This window comes from Leptonychotes weddellii, chromosome 7 (genome assembly GCF_054177405.1).
Source record: "Leptonychotes weddellii isolate Sample4059 chromosome 7, ASM5417740v2, whole genome shotgun sequence".
Lineage (NCBI taxonomy): Eukaryota > Metazoa > Chordata > Mammalia > Carnivora > Phocidae > Leptonychotes > Leptonychotes weddellii.
Genome location: NC_138375.1, coordinates 29,947,514 through 29,966,038, shown reverse-complemented (window position 1 = coordinate 29,966,038; position 18,525 = coordinate 29,947,514). Strand labels below are relative to the sequence as shown.

At 39.9% G+C, this 18,525-nt stretch overlaps 1 protein-coding gene across 1 annotated transcript in view; it reads left to right on the top strand.

Annotated features, from left to right (window-relative positions):
- The window catches only part of PLCXD3 (phosphatidylinositol specific phospholipase C X domain containing 3), a 162,432-nt gene that overhangs the window by 103,483 nt on the left and 40,424 nt on the right, over nucleotides 1–18,525 (top strand). The window lies entirely within an intron of this gene.

Sequence of the window (18,525 nt, the reverse complement as noted above, 5' to 3'; positions counted from 1 at the left end):
TGATACAATGTGCAGAATTGTACATATTATTTATTCTTTTGAGTTAAAGTACTAAACAATGCAAATATTGTCTGAAGATAAAATATAATTCTTAGCAGACTTTTATCTTTAACTTTAATTGATATTTTAATTATGGTAAGGAGATAGAGCACGCATGTTTTGCTCAAGGTCTTTGTAGGGAAAGACAAGGAGATGAGGGGAAAAGATTAGGAGATGAAATGATATGGATGGCCTCAGAGCATGGCCTGTAGAGTAGGGAATGGCAGATGATGCTTGCAGTGGAGCAGGAACACATTTGCAAGAAAGCCTTTAGCCAGGTTAAAGAAAAGATTTCATCCTGTGAACAATGGGGAGCTAGAAAATGGCATTTAGGGTCTTAGTGACTTGACCATATCTGCATTTTAGACAGATAATTGGTGTAGTATGGAGGCAGAAGATTGGAGAGAGTGGACAGTGAAGAGGTGCTTGGAACTGTTTCGGCATGGTAATGCAAGCTAAACTGAGGAAGGGACAAAACACAGAAGGGGATGGTATGCCACAGTAAAAAACAGGATTATTTGATGACAATTTGGCTATGAGGTATGATGGGAGAAAAGAGTTAGGGATAAAGTTTCTTCTTGAGAAGTAGAACGAGTGATGCAGACATTTACAGAATCAGGAAACAAAGACACAGGGATTTAGGGAGGAGGTGGGGAGGCTTCAGTCAGGGTTATGCATCCAGTAGATGTGGCCAATTGATCATTAATATAAGCCAACTCAAGTGGCAGTTATTAGCATTTTTTGGCAGTGAAAGCCACAAGCCATTGGAGTCGAAGGGTTCCTCCATACAGAATCATAACTTCCGTCTGTTATTCAGATATTTGCTGAGATCTCCCTGTTCTTCAAAATTTAAATGCAATCCCTAGCTCTTCATTGTACACCCTGTGCAAGTATAAGGCCTTCCCTAGGATTTCTGCTCATGTCTAGCTTTCTTATATTCTTATGGGATGAGCCCTTGCTGTTTCTGGATTACATCATTTTCCATAAAGTGATGGATTTGATTGTCCCATGTGGCTTGTCCATGTCCCTGTAGGACCAGAGACATGAAACTTGCTTGCTTCTTGCTCAGTTTCCACAATGGTTTTTAGACTTTATTGAGGGTTTGAGGCAACAGGGGAGGTTTTATAATTATAATAATACAGATAATTCAAAGTTGAATTTTAAAATTGTCTGTAAGTACAAATATTCTGGACTGGGATATCTTACCCCGATGATATCTGTATCACTTTAACCCCATCCTCAAGTCTTGTGGCTGAAACTTCTCTTCCACCTCCTTCTCCTTGTCTTTTTCTCATCTCTTTTCTTCCCCTACCCCCACACTGTCTTGGAGATTCCACACTCTAGATTACTGTGCCAAATTATTCACCTCTCTTCTGGCCCTAAGGCTCAGCAAGTCCCATCAGAGTATTCATCAAACCAAGAAGTCTTTCTATTTAATAGCACCACCGTCTACAAAAGTTCATTGTTTTGGTAAATAACCACTTACCACCTCTCTTACACCCTTAAAAATGAGGGAGTTATATACACATAAGAATGTGTTGTTCTCAACCATACTCCACTGAGGCCCCAGATTTTGAGGAATTCCTGAGGACCTATTAGAGGTGGGGAAGAGGCAGGAGGGGTCTGAGACTCAGCCAGCTCCAATATTCTTTATTCTCACTACATCTTTAATGAAGGAAGCTTCATTTCTAAAATTTTACACATTGGGCTCCATGAAAGGAGTCTTCCCATAGCCCTTCCAGCTTTACCTTCTGTTGCCTAATTCTATATTTAGGAAAACACTTTTCCATATAATATGTCTGCTTTTTGCATGTGGCCAAGAACCATACCCTGATTTTACCTGTGTAGGGTATAGCCTTTGGGTAATCAAGAAGAAAAATCTACTCAAGGAAGAGATGACTTTCGTTTTTCTCTCTTATGGCATTTCATGCAGTTAGGGTCTTCGCAAGCTAGAAGTTGAACTACTTTTAGTTACATATGCTATGTACAGCATTAGTAAAGCAGGATTTGTGGGGAAAAGATCAAATAAGAAAGTGCTGAAAATTGTATATCTACACAACTCTCTCAAAATATTCACAATCTTTAGCATATAAAAGGCACTAAAAGCATTTTGGTGAAGAATCCTATTTAAATTGAATTAATGCAATGTTGTGCAAGCACTTAATTTTTTTCAGATAGCACTTATTGACAGCCCATGGAATTCATTTTGAAAAACTGTCCTCAGGCATCTGCTCTAATTCAGAACTTTTCACTTGCCTCTGGTTACTTCTCTGGAATAGTAGAACTGCGTCACTGAACAGAGGAAGAGAAGTTGAGGGTGGGGGGGATGGTGGAATGAAAAAATTTAATAAATTGAAATGAAGACCTTATAGGTAGAATCAATTTTTTCTTCTCTCTAGGATTATGCAAATTAGTTGCAAACGATTTGCAAATATATCTGAACCTGGCCAGGATGAACAGAGTTTGCCTCGGAAGTACTAGAAAGACCTCCTTGTAATCAAATTGCAATGCCTGTATTCTGCATATGGTGTACGTGTGAAACTCAGGTTTTGTTTTGATTTGATTTGATATATTTCAGCCTTCTGGGTGAGGGTTATAGGAAAAGGTCATTGTCAGTCCTTGGATAGCACCTTGCAAAGGTAATTTACTTACCTCTGAAAGAGTCAGTGAAAGAACACTTGATTCCCTAAGGACATATTGCTTCTCTTTCCTCATCAAGTGATAAAGCCCACAAAGACAACTTTCTGCCATTTTCCTCTTGCTATTGTGCACAAAGCTGCTCATTCAGAAAGTCCTATGTTAACACCAAAAGATGTAATGAGACTCTCCTTTGCCACCAAAAGAGAAGTTAGTAGGCGATTTTAAGACCTCTCTGGACCTTAAGTATTTTCATCTGCAAAATTTGGAGTTTGTACTAGACTATCTCCAAGATACTTTCCAGTTCTAAAATCCTACAATTCTAAGATCCTGCATTTGACTAGTTTCTCTATAATTTTTTTATTATGCCTAATATTTGGGCTAACAAAACTGTGAGCACGTGCATTTAGAAAACAGTGTTTGAAGGCGTAGGTGGCTTTCAGGGAAACTAAAGTCAGCCTGCATTCAGGTAGTGTAGCTTTCAATCTGGCCACTGGTTCCAAATACTGCAGATGCATTTTCCACATTTTAGCAATGCCAAACGACACAGATTTTTATTTCTTAAAGACCTATTTTTAATTTATTTTTCAAACACCAGCTTTTGCACCTCACCCCCACGGAATTCACACATTCTTAAAAAGAAGGTGTGCAAATGGAGTCAAGTCCTTCCCTAATTTGTGGAGGTTTGTTAAATTATAGGTTTTGTTTAAAAAAATCAGTTAGACCACCTGTCAGAATATTCAAGGAATAATGCATCTTGGGAAGTAAATTGATACTGAATTAATTTAGACAATGTTTATACAGTCCAACAATTTAGATGATGATGATGATGATGATGATGATGATGATAGTGATGGTGGTGGTCATCTATTTTAAGTGTTCCATATCTGTTTAATACTGTGCTAACTGCCCTGACCATTTTCTCTCACCATCACAGTCATTGCCTTGAAGATAAGGTAGAATTTTCAGGATGTATTTGGTTGTTAGTTGATTGTTAATAAGCATCAATATGACCCAGCTGGGAAAATGAAGGCAACTACATTTGTTGAGCCCACATCATGTGCTAGGCAACATGCTACCTGCTTTACATGAATTGTATCCATTCAATCCTCTTTCCAACAAGGTAGGTATGATTAGATACATTAGAGATGAAAAACTGAGCCTCAGAAATGTCTAGTACCTTGCTCAAAATTCCCATATTAGTTTAGCAAAGCCAGGATCATTATTTGGGTTTGTTTGACTCCAAGTTCTAGGCTTCCTCCTGCAAACTAGGTAAAATTCACATTTCTTAACAGTGGGCACATATAATATGTTATCTGTCATCTTGGAAGGCAGAGTCAGGTCCAGGGGTTTGGGAAGGTCAGGTATGCCGCAGTTGGGATGTGCAAGGCTATGAGAAGAGCAGATTTGAATTGTGTGGTTTTTCCTCAAGAAAGCAGACCCAGGAATGCTGTCATGGGGATTCATGGAAGCAGCACCATCAAATAACAGAAAGGAAAGGAAGTTAAAGGTGACTTGGCTTAATCCTCCTTGCATTGTGCCTACTGCCCATTTGACTGTTTCCATTGAGTAAGGAAACTGAGGACAGAGGAATGCTAAATGATTGCCCAAGCAACAGAGGTAACTGGCGGCAAAGACAGGATTAAATCCAGGTCTCTTGGCTTATAGGCAGAATTCTGTCCTCTACACCCTAGGGAGGGATGAGGACAGAGGATGGACAGGAACACCGGAAAGGACCAGAGAACAAGAGGTTGCAGGGACCAGTGTGGAAAGGCAAGCTGGCTCTTAATCTGCACCGTGTGCCACATAACAAGGTGCCCTGGAACCTTGCCCCAAGGGATCAGAGGTCAGGCCTGGAGATGGGTCATGGATTTTGTGCAGAGCTGGCCTTTCCTGGGCTCTGTCTGCCTCATGAACACAATAAACTCTAATATTTCCATCTAATGGGGACACACCCCGGTTCACAACCACACCTCAAACAAACAACACTTCTGCTGTCCAGTTTACCCTGTCACTGCCTGGACCCAGCAGATGTGGCTGGTCTCTGGGAAGTTGTTCACCTGCAGCATCAGTCCTCTTAGGAGTTTTAGGGAACTCACGAAGGGCGGAGACTCCAAATGGTTCAAAGACAGCTCAGGGTGACCATGAGAGAGCACCAATCTCCATGAGGAGTAGCTTTCTGGCTCTACCCCCTGGGCCATGCCACCAAATAGGTCAGTGCACCTGTGAAACAGCTGATAAAGGATTAGTCTGTTCAGTAAAAGGGAAAGCTGCCTCCTTGGGCTACATATGCCTACAAAGAGAGAATATCAAGGAGACTATGGAAGATCAGTATTAGAATAATCCTTGTTTGTAAGATGCTTTCATCATAAGATTTAATTTCTTCAACGTGTATTTATGGGACGCCTCATTTGTTCAACAGGTATTAGTCTCAGTTTGCAATTTAAGAAACTGAAGGTCAGAAATGCTAAATAATTTGTTCAGGTGAGACTTGAACCAGTGCTAGGATCAATTCAAGATCTAGGTCTTTGGAACCACTAGAAAGAGGAGTATGGCTTGTAAATCAGAAGGAAGCTCCAGAAAGCAAGGCTTTTCTGAGCACAAGTCTTGGCAAACTTGGTGCGGGGAGGCTGCTTATGGAGAGTTTGTTCAAATGCAAATTCCTGGGTGCTGCCCCAGAGACTATGATTCATGAGTCTGTGGCTCAGATTTTTTTTTTCCCCCCAAGATTTTACTTAAATTCAAGTTAGTTAACATATAGTGTAGTATTAGTTTCAGGAGTAGAATTTAGTGATTCATCACTTAGTTATAAAGATCCAGTGCTCATCACAAGTGCCCTCCTTAATACCCAGCCCCCCAGCCCCCTCCCCCGCCAGCACCACTCAGTTTGTTTTCTATATTTAAGAATCTCGTAAGGTTTGCCTCCCTCTCTGTTTTTATCTTATTTTATTTTTCCTTCCCTTCCCCTATGTTCATTTGTTTTGTTTCCTAAATTCCATATATGAGTGAAATCATATGGTGTTTGTCTCTCTCTGACTGACTTATTTCACTTAGCATAACACACTCTAGGTCCATCCACATCGTTGCAAATTGGCAAGATCTCATTCTTTTTTGCTGGCTGAATCATATTCCATTGTGTTTATATATACCACATCTTTATCCATTCATCAGTTGATGGACATCTGGGCTCGCTCCATAGTTTGACTGTTGTGGACATTGCTGCTATATGGGCCCATGCTCCCCCTACTTACAGCAGCACTATCAGAGTTTTACGTTTCTAACAGACTCCAAGTGAGCCCTTCTTTGAGTAGCAAGCTGCACCTCAACCACCCCCAGCAACACATAAACTTGGTTCTAGGAAACCTAGAAAGAGTTAACCCCAAGATTTGTCAGTCCTCTTCCAACATCACATTCAAGTAGTTCTTCCTTAAATCTCATCCATGACTTCTTTACTCACAGACCCCGCCAGATTTGTTCTGTCACTAATTAGAGCTGCCCATCACTGATTTCCAAAAACCAATCCTCTACTATTCTCTCTCGTGCATCCTCTCTCCCATGTCACATAGCTCCATCCTAGGATGAGGGTGCTGCGGGAGCATGGCAAGTCTTTCGGGGGGGAGTCTTCATTCCCCTGGCCTCAGAAGCACATTCCTTTGCAAGAAACCTCGGTAACTTTGAGACTCAGTGTCTCCCACCAAAACCAATTAACATTACAGCACTTTGCAACTGAATGGCCTCCCCAGTCCTGATTTCAAACGGTAAAAAAGAAGATTCTGTAACAACGGCTAACAATGAGGTCATGTGACAAAGGAGTGACTTCAGCCTGGGTCCTGCTGGGGTATGGCAGGAGGGAGAGCTGTCTGTAACTCTCTCTGTTTTCACAGCTGTTGACCTAAGAACTTTTAAAGCAAGAGTGTACACAAAAGCTCTCTCTCTTCTTCATTCTGCTGATGCTGTATGGTTAAAGTCCAGGTGAATACAGGCAGGCACCTTTCATTATCTGTGTCAGAAGGTCAAAGACTAGAGGGAATGCCAAGCTGTTGAGAAGTAAGATGCCCATTCAGTGCCTGGTGAAGATCTGTGTGTGTGTGTGTCTGTGTGTCTGTGTGTGTGTGTGAGAGAGAGAGAGGGAGGGAGGGTGTATGTGTCTGGGTGTGTGTGTGTGAGAGAGAGAGAGGAAGTGTGTGTAGGGGGGAGAGAAGGAAAATACATATACTTTTCTAAAAAGCATGGCATAGGATAGAGGTTCACCCACTTTAATCTCTCTGGATCTCAGTTTTCTTATGGGGAATTGCTGGGCAGATTGAGTTTAACATCTGAAAAGGAACTAGCCAAATGTGTAGCTGGAACTCACAAAAAGCTGAGAGCAGATGGGTTGATGATGGGCAGATTAAGATGGAGGGCCCAGGCGGCAGGGATGTTTAGTCAATTAGATTGTAGCACAATAATTGGGGGACCTCAGCCAGTGACTGAGGGGATAGGGAGGCTTGTTTGGGATTTGAAATGAACCGTAAGATGTATTGTCAGGAGACGAGCCAGTAAGTTGTGTCTGATTCAAGAAGTGAGGCAGACTGGATGTGGACAGTGCAGGCCACACACTAGGGTACAAGGACGAGGATTTCGGGCCTGCTCTACCTTTCTGCCCTGTGCACTCAGGGCTCCTGACGTGGAGGGCAAGTCTGTTCTGCTGAAAGCTCATCCAAGGGGAACAGCCCCACTCTGGAGAGAACTGATTTACAACTGAGGGAAGAGAAAGCATTGCCAAATCACTAGACACAAATATGTAGTTGGACATGCTGAGCTTACTTGTTGCAGTGAAGAAGCACACACACCATTGGGAGCCATGAGACATTCCAGTGTGAGAGTGTGGTTAGGAGGGACTTTTCAGTCCTATAGAACTGGGGCTTAGGTTGACTGACTTGGAGGAAAGTTTAAGGAAGCAGAGGTTCTCTCTAGATTGGATGCTGTCAGAAACCAAGGGTAATCTATAAATGGGTACCTCCGTAAGTCTTCTATAGGGCCAGAGAGGATAAACTGTAATTGGTAAAGGAGTAGCAGTCTCATTTATTTCAGTCTAGAGAGCTAGATGTTTGGTTACTTTGTGGGTGATCTTGTTTTTGTGCTTAGACAAAATTACAAAGTATCCTTTTTTATCTCACTGTCTCATGATATCAAGGAACCTTGTCTGAGGCTGGTATTCTGGGAGATTGTTCATGTCCCACAGGAGAATAATATGGCCAGGTTGTGAGTGGCAGGCCAGCTTCCTAATGTCAGGGGTTGCTTTTAAGTTTCTTTTCGCCCTTTCCAGTGCAATGCAAGAAAGAAATATCACTTATTTCCATTTGTTTTGAAAGCCTCTGGTGTGAATTAGGCTTTCCCTGTGCTTTTCCATTGTTGTTTTTCTCACTGAAACAAATGAGGCTATATCTAATCAGAAACCCAGACCATTTTTATAATGAAGCCAATCAAAGAGTTGGTGATACCCTAGCCCAGGGCTTGTCTACTGAAAATGCAAACTCTTCACATTGAGCCCTAGTGACAACCAACTTGATATTCTAGTCTTTAAGTTTCTGCCTATCTCAGTTGTCAAGGGTTGGAATCCCAGGTGGTAGCTATCAAAGGGGTTGGGGGTGAGAAAGAAATGTGAGAACACAGCATTTTGAAAAGGGAATTGCTGATTCTTTAATATTTGTGAACATTCCAACTTCCCAAAATTTCACAACTTATTCAGGGCACAAAGAAGCAGGAGGTGAGAGTCACCTGTTACGTTTACAGTTGAATTGTTTTCTTGCCCTTTTTGGCAGGGGGAGGCATATTTTTCTTGGCCTTCTTTGAATGGGGGCCTCTGAAGGCTTATTTGTGTTGGCTACACTTGGTAGACCCAGCTTTGGGTGACTGATCTACTCATTACCTAGAGTGACTCCGACAAGTATGAATACTTAATCTAAGTGAAGCGTATAAGCTAAATCCTCTCTGTCAAAGGATAAAAGGATGAGGAGTTGCTTTATGTACACCCCACCTAACAAAATTATTACATAAAGCTCAAATAACTGACTAATACCACTCTAGGCAATTACATTGCAGCTTTTAATTTATCACACTCAGTTGATAAAATATTTTCTTCCATAATATTTTCAATATAACAACAACAATTTAAAAAGTTGAAAATATGAAATTTTCTCAGACTATCTGGCCTTGACATTTCAGAAGAAAATACTACTTCCGTCGGCTGCAGACACTAATACTTGGCTTCATGGTATAGAGCACAAATCTTCCGGCTCTTGATTTGTATGTCTGGGATTATAGCCTCGCTAATTAACTTATTTTAAAGTACTAAAAATAATTAGACAAGAATACCTAGAAACTTGCTTGTCATAATTGATTTTTTTTTCGGAAAGCACAAGTATAACTTGCATTTTTGCTTTAAAATATTCCTTCCTCCCACCCCCTCATCACTTATTTCCCTGTGGTCTCAGCTGTTAAAAGAAAAGAAGCTTACGAGTTGTTTCTGGAGCTGTGACATCCTTCCGTGAAGGAGCGGTATGTGGCAGTGAGACTGTAATGTGTGATTTCATTAGTGAATGCAAAAAGCCACAGGCTGCCCTTTGGAAATGTATGGGAGATTTGGCCATTATAAAACTGAGCAAGTTCGCCATGTAGCTGCCTCTTATGTGAATACTAAGCAGAAAAGCTGTTGCCAATATGACTTAACTAAGGTTTGAAAATGAACCAGTTGGGAGAATAAATAACACAATAACGAGTTATCCATGAATGTACATTTTTCAGATTTTTTGATTCATCTTTGAAGAGTTGAATTTAGATAGCCTGTTTCTCCAGATAAAATGCTTGTAAGAAGTAGCTTGTAGTGAATTGATTGTAGGGAAACTTGGTTAGATCACTCAGTGTAAGTTCAGTCTGTTAACAGACACCATATGCTAATTTGGGGGGGAGGTATGATGAATCTATTGCTAAACAATAGCCTGGAAACTTAGTTTTATTCCTGTCTTGGTTTTACATTTACTGCTCAGCAGTTGAAGGTTTATTTAATGAATCTGACTCTTATTGCCATTCACAAGCAGAGCAGGTGGAAGAATTTCACACCTTTGTACATTGACATCTCATTCATTGCCACTGTGTGCTTATACTTTACCCATATGTCTAAGCAGCCCCCAAACAGGATATGGCCAGGGACTCTGGTGTCTGATAATGACTGAGAGACTCCTTAATGCCATGAACATGAGTGGGGACATTTTGATGTCTCCATGACATAGGTTGTGCAAATAAAGGCTTATTCAATGGCCCACCATTTTCTGCTCCAACTAGCATTAGGTGGTCAGCTTCAGATTAAAAAGGTGGTGTGTGTGTGTGTGTGTGTGTGTGTGTGTGTGTGTTGAAGGGGTAAGAAAGAAGTAATGAAAATAAGTAGAAATCTACTTTTCTCTCAGCACCTGTGAGAGTACATTGCCATGAGGAGAGGAGTTTCACATGCAGTGTGTCCTTATCTTCCAATTGAGGGTAGAGAAAGTGCTCAAATACCCAAATGTGGTATTCTCTCACCTAGTTTCAAGATTGTTCTGGAACATGCATTTACTTTCTTTTAGCTTGCTTAGACTTTATGTTTTCTTTAGTGTTGTTCTTGAGGTATTTCTTTGACAATTTCATGGTGAAAATTTTTTTTTCCTGTCCCAACATTGCATGGCTTACTATATTTGTGAAATTTTGAGGTTTTTCTCTGTCTATGACTCTTGTTAAAAGGTCAAATAGAACCTAGATATGGTAGGATAGAAAGGGGAAGAAACTAGTATAACCTACTTGGTGAATAGGATGTTTTTTATGCTATGGGTTTAGAGAATTTTAATTTCTATTTTTCAAGGTGGACCAAAGTAGTCTTTCCCAGAGTCCCAGCTCAAGAATCCATCCAACCTTTGAATCAGCCAATCACTCAACCAACAAGAACATATTAAGACTATGCTGTGGACTTGGAGTGCAGATGGGAGAGGCATGGTGTAGGGTCTTATAAAATATTGCCTCCTGATCCTTGGGTTACAGGGCAATCTTTTTGGAATTTGAGATTTGTATAAGAGACAGAATTAGAGAATGATACATGACAGAATTTGCAACTGAGTACTAACATTTTGACCTGTAGATTTCATATGCCATAGGAGCTCAAAAGAAGGAAAGATGACAGAAGTGACTTATCTGATATCTTAGGACAATAATACACTGACCTTTCCTGCCCTTTCCTTTCCTCAAAACATCATAATGTTGTGCTCAAATATCAAAAGTATATCTATTATCTTTACTCAAATGTGATCTACTTTTGTGGTTCTCCAATCATTGACCAATGACAAGGGTAAAAAGTATCTTTTCTAAGGTAGAAAATTCCGCTCGGTTTTGGGAACATTTCCAGACAATAAGGTTCAGAGTAGGCCAACAAGTGAGAGTTCCATGATGGTTTGAAAGACCCAACCACAGACTCTCAATGCTTTGTGTGTTTATCAGTGTTAGTGATGGCTGTTTTTGAGAGAAGGGAAAACAAAACCACTATGTTAAAGGATTTTCTTTTGACCACAAAATTCAGCAAGTCCCCTGAGAAACATGGTAACGACATGTTACAGATCTTATTTTAAAAATTTGAGGTAAAAAAATATGCTTTTAGGTTTGACACTCTGACTTGCCCACTGTATGTGCCAAGATATATTCCTTTGTTATCAGAAGTATATATCAATGGAGTACATTCCTTTACTTACTGAATTAACTTGACAAGGGAGCCACCTTTGGGACTGACTTCTGAAAGACAGCTGAGAAGCAACTTTTGACAACTATGGTTGGTCTTTGCACTATTTTTTCCTCTCTTCCTTCTCAGTTCTGCAGTGAAAAGGGACAATTTTATAGCAACTTGGCAAAACGGTAGTGCAGGAAGTCCCAGCTGTTCTTGCCCCAGCTGCCTGCGAGATCTAATAACATAGGGTGGGAATAGCACATCTCCCAGAAGAGTGCACACATTTTAGGTTGCTTTAATTTCCCTGCCAATTAGACGTTTAAGATGCCAAATGTATCTCCAGGCAACCTCTGTGACAATTTAGTACACTTTGGTAAAGGAGCCTAAGGCAAAGAGAGATTTTCAAGTGGCCAATAGCAGGGAAAACATTTACTCATTCATCACCAAAGAAAAGGGCAAGTACGTACCTATGGAGACATGAGGACACAGGCATATTAACACTGCCACTACTGAAGGCTGCTAAAGAGCCTGGGAGTCAGAATTCTCAGCCAAGGGCAGGATTTCTTAGCTCAGCAGAACTGACATTTTAGACAGGATAGTTCTTTGTGGTGAGGGAGTGTCCTGTGCACTGTACGATGTTCAGCTGCATCCCTAGCCTCTGCCACGCGACTCCAGTAGCACCTTGCCCCCCAGTCACAACAGTCCAGAATATTTCCAGATATTGCCAAATACCACCTCCCACCGTGTGTGTGTGTGTGTGTGTGTGTGTGTGTGTGTGTGTGTGTGTGTGAAAATTCCCTCTAGTAGAAAACCACTGGCCTAGAGCAGTCACTTCACAAAAAATCTGTGAAGTTATTTTTCCTGGAGCTCCATTCCTTTCCTTGTTAAACAAATGACACCAATTGCTCAGGGATTAGGGAAACATAAAATATTTAGTTATATGGCTTGTGGGGTTTTTTTGTCTAAATGAACATGCCAAAATTTATACATTTTCAGTGTTTGCTGCCTTCAGATTAGTCACCTTGGGAATTTAGTTATCCATCCAAGCGATACTGAAGCACTTTTAAGACTAGTTTTAGTGGGGGTAAATCTTCATCTCTTCAGGGTGAACTGGTTTTTGAAACAACCTGAACTCAGGGCCAAGTTTAGTAAATAAAGTGGGTGAGCAAAGCTGATGAATGCTGTTTGGAGCCAAAATCCAAGTGGTACAATAAGGAGATTGATTTTTTTCTGTGGCTCATGAACATACTCTGAAGGCAATTTCAAATAGAGGAGTTATAAAAAGATTTTGAGTCATCCTACCATTGATGGGATAAGTGAACAATCATCTCCACAGGTAACAATTCTGAATGATAGCTCACTTTCAGCTTGTAAGTTTTGGGTATGTGTTATAAAAAGAACATCCCACGTCTTTAGAGTCATACCTCATGGAATAAAGTAGTATAAGAGAAGATATTCTTGATTCTTAAAAAACAATGTCTGTCTTTAAATATGTTTATTATTATTTGTATTATGTCGATTAAACCATAGATCTTTACAGAACATTTATTGAGTCTGTGCTAAGTGCCTGGCTTTCCAATGACTAAGATACAGTCCTTGGTCATCAAGGGGGTTTACTTTCTAGTGGGGAGACATATTCATGAACAGTTTATGTCAACATAGTGTGGTAAGTGCTAAGATAAACCAGAAGCAGATGTTTACTGGTTTCTGAACCCAGCACTGCCGTTTATTAACTAATTATGTAAGCTGGAAGAAGTCAATTTCATCTGCCTTCAGGTTCCTGATCTTGTAAAGTAAAGACATTGACTAGCCTTTGTCCCCTCTTCTGGCATCAATACTCTAATTCTATGGTAACAGAATTTCCAAGAGCACACATATTACAGTGTTTTGTAGGGGAAATCTAATCATGTGCTATCTAAACACTAACTTTTAGTTTCAGTTGAATTATTACCAAAACAGGAAGAAATGCCCAATTAGATATTCATGAACACCAACTCTTGAGAGACCTGACCTGTTACTGGTAGTTCATTATTAAAAAGCGATTGTAAACCAAAGGAACTATACTGACTTTCTTTTTCCTGGACTATGCAGAGTTGTAATGAGTTATATGTCGCTGTGCTTGCCCAGAAGTTTCTATATCTTAGGAAAGTGGCAAGCTGTGGAAAGTGAAGTAACATGTTTATCTTTAAAAATTAACTCATAAATCCTTTGTTATTCAAATCAATGCATTTTATTAGAAAAAATGAGGGACATCCATAAACCTACGTTCAAGTTTGTATGCTTTTCAGGGTGTCAGTTTCTGACCTCAACATTCTCAACTGTAAGATGAAGTAATGGGAGTGAGAAATCATATTTTTGAATAACTACAGTAGACATGACTGTTCTCATTTTAGGCCTCCTAATGTTGAATGATGCGGATATTTTCATTTCTATTTTATACGTGGAAAAAAGGAGGCTTAGCAAAGTAAACCAGCTCACGCAGCCTTACACAGCATCTATGGCAGAGCCGGACACAAACATATGTCTGCCCGATTTCAGAGTCTGTGTTTCTATGTTAAGCCCCTGCACATCACTCCACTTTTGAAGTTGTTTCTGATTAAGTTCTGCAGTTATATGATTTTTTTCACAAGGAACCCAAAGAAGTCCTATGACAGTACCATATTTACCAACAAGCGTAAAATGAAAGAGAAGAAAATGTTTCGATCTACTTCCAAATTCAGGAATTTTAAATAACAAACAAGTTAAAAGTCCTGTCAGAAGGGTAGCTTTTCCCAGCATGTGAAAATGGCTTCCAATGAGTGTCATTGAGTCCTACCCAGAATATTTTAAATTATGATGCTTCAGGGATCAAGGAAAAGGCAATCCAATTTTCAGATTATCTCCTTTGGCTAGTGTACTAACTGACATGCTAACATCAAAATAAGTGTGGGGTTCTTTTGGGTGGCTTGCCCAAAAAGCAGACACTTCTATCTCCAGTTCTAAACTTTCATCTGTGAGGAGCCTTGGTGATTCAAGGGTTTATATATTACAATTGTGATAGTTAGTTCAAGATTAAAATAATCAATTAAGGGGTGCGTGGGTGGCTCAGTCGTTAAGCATCTGCCTTCAGCTCGGGTCATGATCCCAGGGTCCTGGGATCGAGCCCCCGCATCGGGATCCCTGCTCAGTGGAGAGCCTGCTTCTCCCTCTCCCACCCCCCCTGCTTGTGTTCTTGCTCTCACTATGTCTCTCTCTGTCAAATAAATAAATAAAATCTTTTAAAAAAAATAGTCAATTAAGTGAAATATCCCTTTTAACTATATTACCTTATTATGTTGTAGATTTAAAAAAAAAGTTGCCATGGATTATAGAGCCAGGGATTAGCAAGAGCCCTCAGATGTGGCTTCCAGCAGAGAGTGGCAAAGCAGTCTATCCATTCATTTCTTTATTCCTCCATTTATTCTCCATCCAGGGAATGAGTGAGGTAGATTCTCTTGTTCATTCCATTAGGCATCTTGTTTATGTTGCCTGTATAGTTTAAGTATCTAAGAGAATTCACTCTGGACACAGAGTTGAACTTGTCTTGACTGCCACTTGCCATGTGCGATTTTAGGCAGGTTTTTAAAACTCTCAGCCTCAGTTCCTCCTCTGTAAAATAGAAGTCTAAATACACCTGTCTCAAAAGGCTACTGCAGAGCATTAACATGATAATTATGCAGGGTGTTCAGCTCAGAGCCTGGCACCTAAGTGAGAGAGAAATAAATGTTGGCTTTCATTATTATTATTAACAACAACAGTTTTGTAAGGACACTCAATGGCCTTATGCTAAATTAGAAAAGTAAATAATTCTCTTCAATATCCTATGAAGAGATTTCATTATTGAGATTAGTTGACTTTAAATAGAACCTTATTGTAATAGAGCTTATTATTATGATTTGGATTTTCCAATAGATGTGGATACACATGGCAATTCCATACACTAAGTATCAGATGTTATATGGTCATCTTGAAGCATATACCTTGGGGTTTTGTTTTTCTCTAACACTAATATTACAGATTTTTATTATGTTTCTCATTATTTTTAATTTTTTATAATCATTTTTTAAACTAAGCTTAAGTCTGTTACAGTGATTCTGTACATCAGAATTACCAGTGGGACTTTACAATCCATGTGTGTTCAAGCCCCTTCTCTGGAGATTCTGCAGTGAGCCTGGATCTAAATGTTGTTTTGGTGTTGGGTCAGCTTTGAGAACCACTGATTCACTATACCATGAGCTCCTCGAAGACAAGGACACCACCTTTTCAGTTTTGTATGCACTAAAATGACTTATAATAGCTATTAGGTATTTTCTGGAGTTTTGGAGGTCAGATATCATAGAAGATAATGAAAGAAAAAATTGAGTTACATATTCCAAAGAAACCAAGTCCTGCATGCTTTTAGAAATGAATTAATACCTAACAAATAATTGGCCAGAGCCACCTAAAATTATTACAATAACAATTTTTAATTGCTAACATTGTTTTGTAAAATAGAGTCTGTAGTATTATTCTGACATCTATACCAAGGAGTAAAAACTAGCCACAATTAACAAATAGCTTAAATACCCATCCTTCAGGGGTATTAATCTTGACAGATTGGGCTACCTAGATAATGTTGACAAGGAACTGTGCTGAGAAAGACATATTATTGCCATTAATCACATTTCCATCACATAAATACATCAACCAAAGCAGCAGATTCTGTTGCAAGTAAGCATATATCCATCTCAGGGTGAGGTCAAGCGTGTCTGCACACACATGGTTGTTATAGTAAAACTGAAAATAACTCATTAGGTCTCTTCTAGGATCTCTGTCACCCTTGGTGACAATCTGGCATGACTGGGGTAATTGTGCAGCTAATTCTGGCAGCTAATGGTGGGCCCCTGGGATGTGTAACTTTTCCACATCCCCATGCCACCCTCCCTGTTTGCCATGTAGCTTGAGAAAACATCATGTGACCCTCCAGATGGTATGGCTTAGTGAGCCTTCCCCACTTTGGCCCTATCAGCAGAAAGATGGGAAGGGAGAAAGATTCCTTCTATCTCTGGGATCACTTCTCCATGAGGTTTTGGAAAGCGTTCATAGCATATGTTTCAGAATATATTAATATCAGAAAGGTTCGTTCAGACATGGTACTCTATAAGCTGGATTAAAGTGAGAGGCCATTTTCATTTTCAAAAACAGGAATCCACACAATTTGGGAATTGTTGATACCCCCGATAATATAAAGCTTAATATTTGTGTTAATGAAAGAACAATCTAAAGGAGTGACCCAAAAGTCGGTTAATAATAATAGCAGCTCAACAATTGCTGATGCTTATGATCATAGATCCACACACCTGAAATGATTTGCCCAAAGTTGCTTGCTAATTTTTACTTGGATCAAAATCTCCTGTAATCATGCCCAGTTTTCTCCCCATAACACAAGGTCATCTGTTGGTAGTAATGCCCGCCATTGTAGTAAATTTCTCAGGGACACAAGATGCTGTTTCCTTGGAGAAGCGATTGGGTAGTAAAGATAAATGGCCTGGTTTTGCAAACAGTTATTTCACGTAAGTTAAAAATCGAAGTGAAATGAAATCATTTGATGTCCAAAAGAAAAAGATATACTAGTGGAATGAGAAAGGCCTGAGGTATGGTAAACAAGAGTTATTTTCTTCTTCTCCTCATATTATCCTCACCTATTCCAATCCAAACTTCAGCCTGGCCAAAACCCCCCATCCCCAATTTCCAGATCTTGCATGCACCATACTCTTATGATTAGGAGAGCATGGATCATGGATCAGGAGAAAGACAACATTTGGTGAATGAAAACAATGCAGGGGCACCTGAGTGGCTCAGTGAGTTAAGCATCTGCCTTTGGCTCAGGTTGTGATCCCAGAGTCCTAAGATTGAGCCCCACATTGGGCTCCCTGCTCAGCAGAGAGTCTGCTTCTCTCTCTCCCTCTGCCCCTCCCCCTGCTCATGTTCTCTCTCTCAAATAAATAAAATCTTAAAAAAAAGAAAACAATGCAAAGGTGCTCATTTCCTTTAAATGTGTATAATATGTGTCAAACCAATTAAAGAAAAACTCCTAGGCACAGACTTCCAGCTTCCTGAGTAGATACGGAGGTCCTCTTCAGGGGTGGCAGGGAGAGAGTTTAGATGGACTGTAAATGAACACTGACTGTCTACAGCATGACTCTTAAGAGTTCAGAAAAAGATGGGACTTCAGGCTGAAACAGGAGCATGGAGATTGGAGGGGATGTGAATTGTGATGTTACATTTCAGACAAGTGCCTTATTGCCTTGGAAAGAACATTATTCAAGCTATAAAGTGTTCTAGAGTGCATTGTCCCTGTTCCTGTTGAAGACGTATTGCTCCAGGTATTATATGGCTCTTCATAACTCTGTGAATTTTAAAATATGATCTCCAAAGACAGAATAATCATTTACATCACATAATAAATGTTAAATTAGGAGTTGTGATACCTAGAACTCAAAGAGTATGTTCTGTCTGTCGTAGACATAAGAGTCTACTCTTAGTAGACTGATGCCTGGTGTCAGGCTAGTGCTAGCAGAGGGAGGAAATGGTAGTATAGTGAGGTGTTTAGGAGTAGACATGGACACATTGGGGTTTCCAAAGTTTGGTGTGTATCTGTATTCTGCTAGGAGTTTTTTCTTTAGACATATAGAACAGTATGTGCCTACGGGTAAGAGAAAGCATACAATATATTAGGGAAATTACAAGGGGTTCTGTATTCTGTAACATAGCATTTGGGGTTAGAGCAAGATATAATTCTAGTGAAAGAGAAATGCTGCACATTACAAAGGGTCTTCCTTGGATTTCATGCTAAGAAATTTGAGGTTCCCATGAGAACTAATTGAAGGGTTTTAAGCAGGGAAGGAGTACAATCAGATTTAGGCAAATCACTCTACTTAGAGTAGAAGGAATGGGTTCAAGTGGGGTAGTAGTAGACCAGAGAAGAGACAGGGGACTAGAGAGGAGTTACCAGACCAAAATTCCCATTGGAACAGGAATTTTGTCTATTTTTACACCTCAAGCTCTAGGTACATAATAGGCAGTCAATAAATGTTTGTTGTTGAATATGGCTCTGGTTATAATTTAGA